At 40.5% G+C, this 14,460-nt stretch overlaps 1 long non-coding RNA gene across 1 annotated transcript; it reads right to left on the bottom strand.

Moving 5' to 3' along the window:
- Positions 1–4,561: 4,561 nt before the first annotated feature.
- LOC308348603 lies at positions 4,562–13,336 on the bottom strand. Its single transcript, XR_013967360.1, has 2 exons — positions 11,973–13,336; positions 4,562–4,759 (listed from the first exon to the last, which is right to left on the bottom strand). It is a non-coding gene; the product is annotated as an uncharacterized lncRNA (long non-coding RNA).
- Between the last annotated feature and the right edge of the window lie 1,124 nt (positions 13,337–14,460).

Here is a 14,460-nt window from a genome sequence, read left to right on the forward strand (position 1 = left end):
TAGGATGAGCCACGGTCTAGGAGGAATTATGAACTCATCATTGGCCCCATCTACCTCCAGGGGAGTATTCCTGGATCAGACCACAAGGGTATCCAATCCTGAGACCAAAAATAGGAGAATAGGGAGGAAAGTACAGGTAGTGTCACTACTACTTTCCTATTCTTCTTGCTCACTACCCACACTAAAAAGACCTCTTTTTCTTCTTTGTATGCCTTGTATTATATGTCATGCAGGTGGGCTGGAGAGAATTGAAAAAGACTGTCTATAAATTGCTCAAGCTAATTTAGAAGTCTTTCTGCACAGTGTACCCAAGCCTACACTTTCAATAATGTCAGAAAAGTTTGCTTTACTTTTGCAATGCATCAATGGGTTATAGCATTTTTACCAAGCCTACAAGTGACACAAAGCTAGAAAGCAGAGTAACAGAACTAAAGCAGAATTCAAAATTGTCTAGACAGTCTGGAGTGTTTGTCTATCTCAATAAGATAAAGTGTATCAGAAATACTGCAGAATTTTATATTTAGAGTAAAAAAAAAAAAAAAAAGAAAGAAAGAAAAGAAAACCAGCTCTTTAGGATTAGGATGGAGGAGATTACCTGGACAGTGTTTATATGAAAGAACTGGGAATTTTAACCACAAGTTGAATATTTGCCAAAACCATGATGTGTCTCTTGGGAAAGAAAACAACCCAATATTTGACTGCATGAATGGAACTGAAGTAGAGATAACAGGCAGCCCTGGTCCTATTGCAGTGGGCTGTGGTCAGACCACACTCAAGTACTGGCTTCTGTGGTAGGGACCACAATTCTTGGGGGATATTGACCATCCAGAGTAAGGCAAATAGGATAAGGAGAGTCAGGAAATCAGAGATAGTTCATAGAAATGGTCACTGTTAGTGTGGACAGAAAAAAAAGTTAACCAAAAAGACAACAAAAAACAAATTAAAAAAAAAAAAACAACAAAACCAAAACCTACAAAACACCATATCATTGTCTGCAAATATTTCAAAGGCTTTTCTGTGACAGGCAAGATAAATTTGTTCTTCTCTGTCAAGATGAAGAGCTAGACCAAGGATTAAAACTTAAAGAGACAGTGTCAGTTTAGCATAGGAGCTTTTCAACAGTTGAGACATTGTCCCAAAGAGAGGGACCTCCCAGATTCTAGAAGTACTCTGGCTAAGGGTACCTGGGAGGAGACCTTACTGCATGGAGGCCAGGTGAGTGGTGAGGAAGCATTATTTGTTTAATTTATATTCCCTATACCAAAGGAACCACCATTGCCTCTGTCTTTCCCCCAGTTGGATTCATTTCCCTGATTTCACCTGATATTTCATATTTTTTCTTGGGCCTCAATACAGAAGCTCCTGACATCAGCTGGAGGACCAGGCCTGAGGATTCAAGGCCTGTGACATTCTGAGTAGGGACCTCCCCTTTGGAAAGCATGAGCCCCTTAACCATTCTCCCCTAGTGAAACTCAAGCTTTTGTACTCATACATTTACTTTAAAATGGAAAGACTCACTTTAATTTTTGAACCTATATTAGGCAATTATTGTTCTTGTTGCAGAAATATTTTTACTATTCCACAAATTAGGCCTTAATTTCTTTGAGTTTTATTTGGTAAATCCTAGAAACTTTCTTTCCTGCTTTTAAAAATGATGAATAAACCTTCCGTAATATGATAATTCCAATACTAGTTAAATGTATTACGCAAAGGAAAAAAAAAGATGAACAGGAAGTTTCAGTTAAATGATACCAGTTAAAATGCAGTTAAAGTGATACCAGGAGTCTTCTTCCTGCAAAGTGCTTCCGTTCAGCCCCAAAAGAGATTGATCACCATCCTCCATTATTCCTTACCTTATAGTTATCCCATAGGGAAAGGCAGGCAGTCTCATTCTTAAAAGCCTTGATCTAGGAGCTTAGGAGAATTATAGCTCAAATTTCTTTTCAGAAGAATACAAGCCTGGCTTCAAAATCTTTTGGAATAAAATACCAATAATAATAAACAACAACAAGAATAACAACAACAATAACAAATGATTTCCATAACACTTACTATGTGCCAGGAACTATTTAAGCATTTTACAAATATGATTCATTTAACTTTCACAATAACACTGTGGTAGGTGTTATTTTACCACCATTTAATATATGGAGAAAATATGGCATGGAGAAGTTATGTCACTTGCTCAGGGTCACAGAGCTAGCAAGATGGGAAGCCGGAGTTCACGAGTTCTGGCTCCAGAATCCATGCTCTTAACCACCATACTATACGCACTATCAAACCTGAAGATAAATCCATGACTAAGTTTCTAGTTTCAACATCTTGTAACCATTCTAAAAATGTGTACTTTTGGGGTGCCTGGTTGTCTCAATTGGTTAAGCATCTGCTTTTGGCTCAGGTCATGAACCCAGTGTCCTGGGCTGGATCCCCACATTGGGCTGCCTGCTCATCCAGGAACCTGCTTCTCCTTCTCCCTCTGCAGCTCTCCCTGCTTGTGTTCTCTTACTCTTCCTCTCTCTCAAATGAATAATTAAATAAAATCTTTTTTTAATATGTACTTTTTCCATTATAAAAGTAATAGTGTAGGAGCTAAGAGACTTGACTTTAATATCAGATAAACCTGAATTCAGGTGTAGGCTCCCCATTGATAAGTTACTTAATTTCTTTAGTTTCTTTACATGTAAACCCATAGATTTGTAAAGAAGAATAAATAAAGTAAAATATATAATGTGCTTAGCAGAGTGCCTGGCTCAGGAGAGTCAGTACTCAGGAAATGTTAGGGCTCATTAATATCTAATATAATCAAAGAAAGTATGAGAAAACTGAAAGTAGAAAGATGAAAGAAAAAAGAAACCACTGATAATTCTACCACCTGAATTGATTTGGAGCTATTTTCATCATGTTTTTAATCTGTGTGTAAGAGAAAATAATGTTCCACTATTTATAATTCTGAGAGAGGGTCCTGGTAGCTAGAATGCTCTCTGCTTGTCAAGTCATGATGGGTAGTAGGGTTAAAAGTTTGTGTGTGTGTGTGTGTGTGTGTGTGTGTGTGTGTGTGTGTGTAGAATTGCTCTGCATAATACAGGGAGGTAAATGACATTCCCCAGGGAAGAAATTATTTAATTTCTGGATTAGATCTTCCGAGCAGTCCCTGTTACAGACAGAGAAGGAAGCCATAGAGGGCCCTAAGTTCTACAACTGCCCTTGTGCTACCTTTGTGATGTCTTTTACACCAGTTCTCAATTCATTGAGATCAATGATGCAATGATAAGTTTTTGAGAGCCAAGCCTGAAACAGCTGTGCTGAGAGCCACTGCTCTAGCTCTCCATCTCCTCCAACTCAGTCTTCTCTGACTCATTCCCCCCAGGGGCAGCCAACAAGGTCTCTTCTTCATTTCCTTATCTCAAGTCATGCTCTTATAGAAATGGGAACACACATGAGCCAATTTAAATCACATTAGTTAATAAAGCACTCCTGTGAGTGCTTTATTAGTAGGAAACCTGGACCAGAAAGATCACTTCCCTGAGGGCTTGGGTTATGGGTGGAAAATCCAAGGAGAAAATTCTTGACCAGACTAATTTATAATCACAAGCTAATGTTACTGAGTGATGGCCCAGGGAAGAATTTTACTTACCACTAAAATCTAGGCAACTATGTTACTGTTTACTTTTCTGCTTTACATTGTTTATTTATAGACACAGGTTTTAAAGAAAGTTCTCACTATCCATTAAGTAAACCTGGACCCCAAGGATTGAGATCCTGGGGTATCAGAATCATAACTCAATGAAAAAGATTAAGGGGTAAAATAATGAAATAAGGACCTCCTTATTTCTATGGCTAACCTTCGGAGGGAAATTTCATAGAGCCAGAAGCTTCTTCATTAACCACCAATGGATAGATTTTCAGATGGGTCTAATCAGCCATGACTACCCCTTGCTGGAATTATTTGGGTATTAGTCGGTTTGATAGAGACTGTAAGGAAGGGAAAAGAAAAATCTGGAAATTCTAGATAAAATTTAAGAAGACCTTATAGGATGTCCTACAAAGAAATGCTACATGTAAATCTTCTGTTAAGCATTTAGTGGAAAGCTGGTCAGAATGACCAGTAGCAGGTGCACAAACTAAATTGAGAAGAAGGTAGGAGTGAGGGGGAGGTGGGGTTTAGAGGGAACAGCAGCTTTCCAGGTAAAGCCAGACCCTTTCTGGGAATGCAACTTAAAATAGTGAAGTTAAGAGGGAAAGAATCCACCCATGCAAGTCCAGAGAGTCAAGTCCAAAGAGTCCAAGGTGTGAGGGTCTGGCCTTGCCAAGGCACCAGTGTGGGTGGTAAGGATGCAAAGGGAGAACTGGGAGATCCCAAGTAACCGAAAGATCCAGACTTTGAAGAACCAATAAGGCATCCAAAAAAGGCATTTAAAGGGAAACTCTCCCCGGAACATTCCAGGGTTGTCTGCTGACCGCCCCCCTCCACCTGCCCACTGTATCAGCTAGTAATGTTTAGCTTTAAGTTAAAAAAAGAAAGAAGGTAAGAAAGAAAAAAGAAATCTGATGAAAGTGTGACTTAAGCCAGATGGACATATACTTTCTCTTAAATAACATAAAGTTGGGAAGTTGGTAGTCCAGAGCTGGTATAGTAACACCACAATGTCATTGATGTCCCAGTCTTATTCTTTCAGATGCCAACATCCTTAGCCTGTAGCTTCCATCTTCAAGATTGCCTCGTGTTCACAGTCGATTTCTGCAGCTCCAGCCATCGTATCTACAATGCAGGTAGGATGAAGAAGGGAGAGCACACACGCATTTATCAATGTCCCCTTTAAGGAGGATTCTCTGCATTATTATACCCTGTGATTTCTGCTGACATATTTTCATCAAATCTGTTTCATATGACCTATCCTAATTGAAAGATAGTCTGTAGAAATACAGTTTTTAAGCTTGATAGTTAGTTGCCTTAAATAAAATTGGTGTAAGGTAAAAGGTAAATATGGATATTAAGTAAGAAGTAGCATTCTCTGCCACAACCCCCCAACCATAAAATGAGAGAAAAAAATTATTTTAACTCCCAATTATGTGTTGGGTGAAGGCTCTAGATGTATGGGTGTTCTCTGGATGTCCTTTCACTATACTGAGGAAGAGAAAGATAGTTTATATTCTGTTTTTTTCAATACTTGGGTGAGCTAAATCAAGTTGAAGATTAGGTGCAAGGATATTGTACTGTGATGTTTAGGAGGACAGCCTGGAGGAAGTACATCATAGTGATCTTTACAGTGGACAGTAAAGTAATAGTATCATGACTTTTCTAGTGTTCTGTTGTACATTTGTTTTATTTTAAATTTTCTTTTAAAAGACAGAGGATTTTCTGTTAAGTTCCTTTTTCCTATTTTAAGACTCGCAGTAGAAGGAAGCCATTTGGCCCAGCCTACTTAAAATGAGACATATGCCCGATGTGCAAAGTAGGCCGAAAGGCCACAAAATGTGTTTAGGAAACAAATCAGGGCATTTGAGATTGCCCTTGCATAAACATATTGTGTGTATGAGTCATGGTGAGTTCCGTGTCATAGGGGAGCCGTAATGAGCTGGCAAAGGCCCCCAGGAGGGATAATTAGATGAGAGAACTGCCCCAGGAAAGCTACCGAGGAGCAGCTAGCATAGCAGGAGGCCTGTGGGAGGGGACCCTGGTTCTAGGGCTTTCACCACCCCTCCCTTCAACCAGCTGCATGATCCCAGGGAAAGTAACCTATTTTGTTCTCATTTTCTTACCTATAAAATGAGAGAATAGGACAAGATGACCATTACTGTTCTTGGCAATCCTAGTTTGATTTTCTGTGATTGTTGAACAAAGAGAAAACTATGAAGTATATTTCAAGGTAACGGTAAGGGAGAATGAAAACAAAGTAAATAGCCTAACATAGAAAGAGGTTTAGCCTAGAGTAAAAACTCTTTGGGGTGATTTTTGGTGCATGGTAGCTATATGGAACCCCTTTGGATTGGGGGATTTACCATACCCTGTTGAAGAATTGAACACGCTGATTGCAACTCTAGCACCAGGAGAGGATCCCCATGAACAATGGTCACCCAATTAAAATGTCTGAAACAAGAAATTACTTTTACAACCACCTACTCAATGAAATGGACTAATTCCCTTAGAAATATGTTTAACAGGATGATTTTTTTAATAGTTTTTTTTTTTAAATAAACATATAATGTATTTTTATCCCCAGGGGTACAGGTCTCTGAATCGCCAGGTTTACACATTTCACAGCATTCATCATAGCACATACCCTCCCCAATGTCCATTTCCCCACCACCCTCTCCCGTCCCCCTTCCCCCCAGCAACCCTCAGTCTGTTTCTTGAGATTGAGTCTTTTATGGTTTGTCTCTCTCCCAATCCCATCTTTTCATTTTTTCTTTTCCTACCTCCCCCCAACCCCCCCCCCGCCTTGCATCTCCACTTCCTCATATCAAAGGGATCATATGATAGTTGTCTTTCTCCGATTGACTTATTTTGCTAAGCATGATACCCTCTAGTTCCATCCACGTCGTCGCAAATGGCAAGATTTCATGTCTTTTGATGGCTGCATAGTATTCCATTGTGTATATATACCACATCTTCTTTGTCCATTCATCTGTTGATGGACATCTAGGCTCTTTCCACAGTTTGGCTATTGTGGACATTGCTGCTATAAACATTCGGGTGCACGTGCCCCTTCGGAGCACCACGTTTGTGTCTTTAGGATATATTCCCAGTAGTGCAATCGCTGGGTCGTAGGGTAGCTCTATTTTCAGTTTTTTGAGGAACCTCCACACTGTTTGTCAAAGTGGTTGCCAGGATGATTTTTAAATAGCATTAATTTCTATAAGTTTCTTAACCTTGCCATATAGCATTCACTAATGTCTTTTCCTCTAACTCCCAGTCTATTTCTCTTTAAACCCTCACAAGTCTTTCCCTCTTTAACTTTAGGAACATCCAGTGATCAGTTTATCTTACTTTCTGAATGCTTTTTAATTGAGAAAGTATGTATGTACTTTTAATTGGAAAATGAAGAGTGTGCATCTGTGTGTGTGTGTGCATGTGCGCACATGCAAGAGACTGCTGTGGCTGTTCCAAAATATCTTCCTGCAAAATACCTTATAATATAATATATTGCTCTAATGAGATTTTTTCAAATGCAAATAAGGTCCTGAATTCTACAAAAGAAATGGAGTTTCTCTCCCTGCACTATCACACTAATTATGATTATTTAGTTACGGTAGCTCTTCTTTGAGCAAAGCTTTGCTCATTCTTCTTGCCAGCAACTTGAAGATAAGAGGTGAAGTCTGTTTCCTGGGTTGGGGGGAAAGTCAATGAGCAGAACGTTAAGCAAGAGGAAGCAGAACGGTGCAGAATTAGCCCACATTCAGTGGTAGTTTAGGCTCTTCACCTTCACTGTGGCCTCAGTGTCGCCTCTATTCTTTGGTCTCCCTAAGCCTTCAGACTGCTTTGATAAACTTGGAGGTTCTAAGGTTTCTGCTCCAAGATTCCACCTTCATTTTTAGCACATGGCATTAACGTCATTCCATGAAACTGCTCTTTCAAAATCTTCCTTTACTGACATAGAGAAAATGCTCCCCATCCTTAGTTCCTCATCTAACCCTACAGATCCAGGGAAAGAGGTGCCTCTCTCTCTCAAGTTAATTTCTTTAATTCGCACCTTCTCAAAATTCTTTGAGACCTTACCTCCCAATATCTGAAGGAGCTGGGCTATCAGGCTCTCAACAAGGCCAGACTCAGCACATTCATAGAGACTCAAGAAAACCTGAGGCAGAAAATTCTAAAGGTCAATGTAGATCTTCCCTAAAGTTTCCTAAGGAGTTGAAGAAGAGATAGGCAAAACATCTTTAAAATGTCTTGTGATGGGGCACCTGGGTGGCTCAGTGGATTAAAGCCTCTGCCTTCGGCTCAGGTCATGATCTCAGGGTCCTGGGATCAAGCCCCACATCGGGCTCTCTGCTCAGCGGGGAGCCTGCTTCCTCCGTCTCTCTCTGCCTGCCTCTCTGCCTACTTGTGATCTCTGTCTGTCAAATAAATAAATAAAATCTTTAATAAAAAAAAATAAAATGTCTTGTGAACTCTTCTCCTTTCCAAATCCTACTTCCTTCTTATCTGCATCTTCTCCTTGTGCTTCCTACAACCCTTCTTTCCCTCTTCAACTTCATCTCTGAAGTCATTTGGATTCCATCAGCTTTTGCAGTGACCCTCTCGCCTCCACACCACATGGTACAACTAAATCTCAATAACAATTTGCTGAAGAAAATGTTCTTTCTCTTCAGAGCTCAGGATACTGGGTGATCTTCATCATTTGACCTTATAAATAGGAACAAGAATCATGCTTCAAATAGTTGTGGGAAATTAAATGAGATGATATATATAAGTTCTTAGAATAGTGACTGGTACAAGGTAAGTGCTAAATACAATTTGTTTCTATTATTATTAGCTACTTCTTCCTGGCATGTCACATTTATTTTTCCTTTTCTGGCAGTTTTTTATTTCCCATTTGCTCCTATTCTCTATCGCAAACAATCTGTATCAACCGTTTGTAACTATTCTTTCCTTTTTTTAAAAAAATTTTTAAATGATAAACATCTGGAAAGATAAGATATTCTACATTTTCTTATTCTAAGTACATAAAATCTCCTGAAGTCTTTGGTTCCTAGGAGTTCAAAAGAAGTGAAAATAGTATGAAATGAACGCATTGTAATACATGTACTATAGCTTCACAGAGAGCTCTGTTAGTGCCAGAAGGATGGTGCAATGGGAGGAATATCAAGCGAGGCAGAGTGCACTGGGAAGACTTCATCAGAATTGGGAAGAGAAAAAAATAATAATTTTTGGCAGAGAATGGGGAAGCGCATTCAGATGGGCTTAAACTCTGATTTGGAGTAAAAATGTATAAGTTGTTTAAGGCAAGAGTAAGGTCATTATAATGAAGCAGAATGTTTATTTCTTTGGTGTTGGTTGTGATCTCTCCTCTTTCATTCATGATTTTATTTATGTGCTTCCTTTCTCTTTTCTTTTTGATAAGTCTGGCGAGGGGTTTGTCAATCTTATTAATTCTTTCAAAGAACCAGCTCCTAGTTTTGTTGATTTGTTCTATTGTTTTTTTAGTTTCTATTTCATTGATTTCTGCTCTGATCTTTATGATTTCTCTTCTCCTGCTGGGTTTAGGCTTTCTTCGTTGTTCTTTCTCCAGCTCCTTTAGGTGTCGGGTTAGGTTGTGTAATTGAGACCTTTCTTGTTTCTTGAGAAAGGCTTGCACCGCTATATATTTTCCTCTCAGGACTGCCTTTGTTGTGTCCCACAGATTTTGAACCATTGTGTTTTCATTATCATTTGTTTCCATTATTTTTTTCAATTCTTCTTTAATTTCCTGGTTGACCCATTCATTTTTAGAAGGATGCTGTTTAGTCTCCATGTATTTGCATTCTTTCCAAATTTCCTCTTGTGATTGAGTTCTAGCTTCAGAGCATTGTGGTCTGAAAATATGCAGGGAATGATCTCAATCTTTTGGTACCGATTGAGACCTGATTTATGACCCAGGATGTGGTCTATTCTGGAGAATGTTCCATGTGCACTAGAGAAGAATGTATATTCTGTTGCTTTGGGATGGAATGTTCTGAATATATCTGTGATGTCCATCTGGTCCAGTGTGTCATTTAAGGCCTTTATTTCCTTGTTGATCTTTTGCTTAGATGATCTGTCCATTTCAGTGAGGGGAGTGTTAAAGTCCCCTGCTATTATTGTATTACTGTCGATGTATTTCTTTGATTTTGTTATTAATTGGTTTCTATAGTTGGCTGCTCCCATGTTCGGGGCATAGATATTTAAGATTGTTAGGTCTTCTTGTTGGACAGACCCTTTGAGTATGATATAGTGTCCTTCCTCATCTCTTGTTATAGTCTTTGGCTTAAAATCTAATTGATCTGATAGAAGGATTGCCACCCCAGCTTTTTTCTGATGTCCATTAGCATGGTACATTGTTTTCCAACCCCTCACTTTAAATCTGGAGGTGTCTTCGGGTCTAAAATGAGTTTCTTGTAGGCAGCATATTGATGGGTTTTGTTTTTTTATCCATTCTGATACCCTGTGTCTTTTGATTGGGGCATTTAGCCCATTAACATTCAGGGTAACTATTGAGAGGTATGAATTTATTGCCATTGTATTGCCTATAAGGTGACTTGTACTGTATATTGTCTCTGTTGCTTTCTGGTCTACTACTTTTAGGGTCTCTCTTTGCTTAGAGGACCCCTTTCAATATTTCCTGTAGAGCTGGTTTGGTGTTTGCAAATTCTTTCAGCTTTTGTTTGTCCTGGAAGCTCTTTATCTCTCCTTCTATTTTCAATGATAGCCTAGCCGGATATAGTATTCTTGGCTGCATGTTTTTCTCGTTTAGTGCTCTGAATATATCATGCCAGTTCTTTCTGGCCTTCCCGGTCTCTGTGGATAGGTCTGCTGCCAATCTAATGTTTTTACCCTTGTATGTTACAGACTTCTTTTCCTGGGCTGCTTTCAGGATTTTCTCTTTGTCACTAAGACTTGTAAATTTTACTATCAGGTGACGAGGTGTGGACCTATTTTTATTGATTTTGAGGGGCGTTCTTAGCATCTCCTGGATTTTGATGTTTGTTCCCTTTGCCATATTAGGGAAATTCTCTCCAATAATTGTCTGCAACATAACTTCTGCTCCCCTCTCTCTTTCTTCTTCTTCTGGAATCCCAATTATTCTAATGTTGTGTCATCTTATGGTGTCGCTTATCTCTCGCATACTCTCCTTGTGGTCCAGTATTTGTTTGTCTCTCTTTTGCTCAGCTTCTTTTTCTCTGTCATTTGGGCTTCTATGTCACTAATTCTTTCTTCTGCCTCATTTATCCTAGCAGTGAGAGTTTCCATTTTTGATTGTACCTCATTAATAGCTTTTTTGATTTCAACTTGGTTAGATTTTAGTTCTTTCATTTCTCCAGAAAGGGCTTTTATCTCTCCGGAGAGGGTTTCTCTAATATCTTCTATGCCTTTTTTGAGCCCGGCTAGAACCTTGAGAATTGTCATTCTGAACTCTAGATCTGTCATGTTACCTATGTCCGTATTGATTAGGTCTCCAGCCTTCGGTACGGCCTCTTGTTCTTTTTTTTGAGGTGAGTTCTTCCGCCTTGTCATTTTGTCCAGATAAGATTTGCTTTCTCCTGCTGTGGAATTCCGCTGTTCTTGGTGACTGAAGTTGGTTTTGGATGGGTTTCTTGTTGATCTGCTGGGGGAGGGGCCTCTTGTAGTGATTCTCAAGTGTCTTTGCCGCAGGCGGAATTGCACCGCCCTTGCCAGGGGCCGGGCTAAGTAATCTGCTCAGGTTTGCTTTCAGGAGCTTTTGTTCCCTGAGCGCTTTCCGTAGAGTTCCGAAGGACGGGAATGAGGATGGCGGCCTCCCAATCTCTCGGCCCAGAGGAGCCGAGAGCTTGGGGTTCCGCTCCTCAGTGCACCCTCAGAGAAAAGCGCCCAACCGCCCTGCCTCCCTGGCCTGCGGTCGCGCCTTGAGGAAAGCAGTCAATTGCTGGAACCTGTAGAAAAGCGCCCGGTCACTTCCGTCTCTGTGGCCTCCAGCCGCGCTCCGAGCCCACCCAGCCTGCAACTGGCACAAGGTAACCCCGGGCTGAGAGCTCAGTCCTTGGCTCTGTCGCTGTAGCCGGCTTCCCCGCTCCAATACCTGCAAGCTCCACGGCCCTCAGACACCCCTGGTCCTTCTGTGACCCCGCAGGACCTGGGGTTATGCTGACCCCACCTGGGTTTCCCCCCGGTTTAGCCCCTGGAGCAATGTCTCCCAGTGGAGCAGACTTTTAAAAGTCCCGATTTTGTGCTCCGTTGCTCCGCCGCTTGCCGGGAGCCAGCCCCTCCCCCCGGGGTCTATCTTCCCGTCGCTTTGGATTCACTTCTCCACAGGTCCTACCTTTCAGAAAGTGATCGATTTTCTGTTTCTAGAATTGTTGCTCTTCTTCTCTTCGATTTCCCGTTGGATTTGTAGGTGTTCACAATGGTTAGATAAGCTATCTAGCTGATCTCCTGCTACCCGATGTCGTCTCAGCCTGTTACTTCTCCGCCATCTTGACTCCTCCCTCCGAAGCAGAATGTTTAAAACAAAGCAATAAAACGTGAGGTTATTAAATTGTACAATTTGTGATGAATGAAGACTAGGCCAAAGGTAATTGGTAGAGAACTTAAAGAAAATGTAAAAATGTCTAGATTTAATGCAGGGAGCAAAAGTAATGCTGTGCCATTGAGACTTATAATTATTAACAATGATGATCAGTCTTATTTTTTGAGGGCTTACTATATACAAGGCATTGTGCAAGAACCTCTTAAATGGTCTCCCTCTATTTCCTCTTGTTCTGCTAATTCTTTCCTCAACATAGCAGGCACAGTAATTTTTAAAAATGCAAATCTGATCATGTTATTGGCTCCTCCCTTACCCTTCTTAAAATCCTTCACCAGCTTTTCTTTGCTCTTATGATAAAGACCAAATCCTTAACTTGACCTTCTAGGTCCTGCCAGATCTTCCTCAAACCTCTTAAGCTTCAAGTCTTATTCTCTTTGGTCACTTTAAAAAAAGAAAAAAAAAAGATTTATTTATTTGGGAGAGAGAACATGTGTACACACATGAGTTGGGGGAGGGAGGGAGAGAATCTTCAAACCAGACTCCCTGCTGAGTGAGGAGCTTAATGTGGGACTCAATGGGGAACTCACTACAGGGCTCAATTCCAGGACCCTGAGATCATTATCTGAGCAAAAATCAAGTGTTGGCTGGTTAACCAACTGAGCCACCCAGGTGCCCTTATTTTGGTCTCTTCTCCTGGCTTCATGGTTCACAGGGTTTCTTTTTTACCCTAGACAACTGCTGCCTGCCCTTCTTGGTCTGGCTAATATTGCCTGTCCTAAATGTCTCCATTTGAATAACACTGTCAAGGAAGCCCAAGTTAGGTTCTACATTAACCTTTCTTATAGCTTTCCTTCATAGCACGGGCATCCATGGAGGTATACCAAGTGGATCTCCCTTCAAGAATTTGCTATTCAGCTGCAAAGTGTGCAGTTGACTGACTGCCTTCTTTTAGTGCCTTCTGGCCGTGCCTCAGGTTTCTAGCCAAGGCCACATTCTTCCTGGGCAGCCCGAATCTAACCACTGGACACAGTGGGTGGTCCTAGTGGGTGGTCCTGGTCATTTCTGTGCAATGTAGGATTCCTCAAATAGGCAATTGTGCTTCTAAGTCCCTCTCAAACTAGCCAAGCCTTTGACAGATCTGCATTGCAGTCTGAAGCTCTTCCTGCCCAGTTCTGCTTCTTCTGCTCTTAATGGTTCTCAGGCATTAACCCCAATAAATCTCTTATGCTTCTAATTCTGTCTTCTCATCTGCTCCCTGGAGGACTCAAATGATACATACCACTTATCACTATTTAAACATATATATTTGTATAGTATCTAATGAGTGTTTGCCTCACACTGAAAATTCATGAGGGAGAAGGCCACTTGTCCACTCAAAATTATATCCTTAGTTATCTTCCAAAGTACATAAAAGCCTTCAAAAATCATTTGTGGCGAGACAGTAAGAACTTTTACATGGATTATCTCACTAATCCTTTGAGAGAGGTTTTATTATTGTGTCATTTTGAAGATTGAGAAAACTGAATGACAGAGATTAATTTGTTCAAATTTGAATCCAGGTGTGTGTGTGATGTCAAAGACCTTCTGTACCTCTACTTAATTCCCTTCCTGACAATGTGAAAAAGAGTATCAGAATGACTCTTCAACCAGGACCCTTAGGTTTTTGCCTTGCTGGGTCCTTGTTCCTACTGTATATCATGAGCTTGATTTGAAAAGCCATCTTACCTAATTAATTTTTGCATTTCTCATAGTGCCCAGCACATAACGTGCTCATTCCATGTGTACTAAATTGGAGGAACAGTGGAGGGCAGGGATGATGTTTAAGGAAGATGAATCTTAAAAAAAAAAAGAAGATGATGATGATGATGATGATGATTCTTGCTGCCTCTGTAGACACCAGTAGAGGAAAGTGAGTTAACGCTACAGATTCTTAAGAGGAATCAATGTCCAATGACTCTGGAGTATAACTTTCTTTAATCATATCTCCCTTCCCCCCATGTCTAAGGTTACCTGGGAATGTCCTCTGTAAAGGTTCTGTTTGTGTTGTGGAGAGAAATCAGTGCATCTGAGAGTCATCTTCCTCTTGCCCTCAGAGCTGTGATACACTTGATGCAGCTAAGAATGAATTATTGCAGCAGAGTCTAAAAGGCAACTTAGAGAAAGATTTAGTCTTTTTACTTTGTTGGGAAAAGAAACTGAGACTGAGAGAGGTAAAGCATCTTGCCCAAGTAGCTGAGATAGAACTGGTACCAGATCGTGTGTCTCTTTATTTCTGACTTCC

The sequence above is a fragment of the Martes martes genome (assembly GCF_963455335.1).
Source record: "Martes martes genome assembly, chromosome: 1".
Lineage (NCBI taxonomy): Eukaryota > Metazoa > Chordata > Mammalia > Carnivora > Mustelidae > Martes > Martes martes.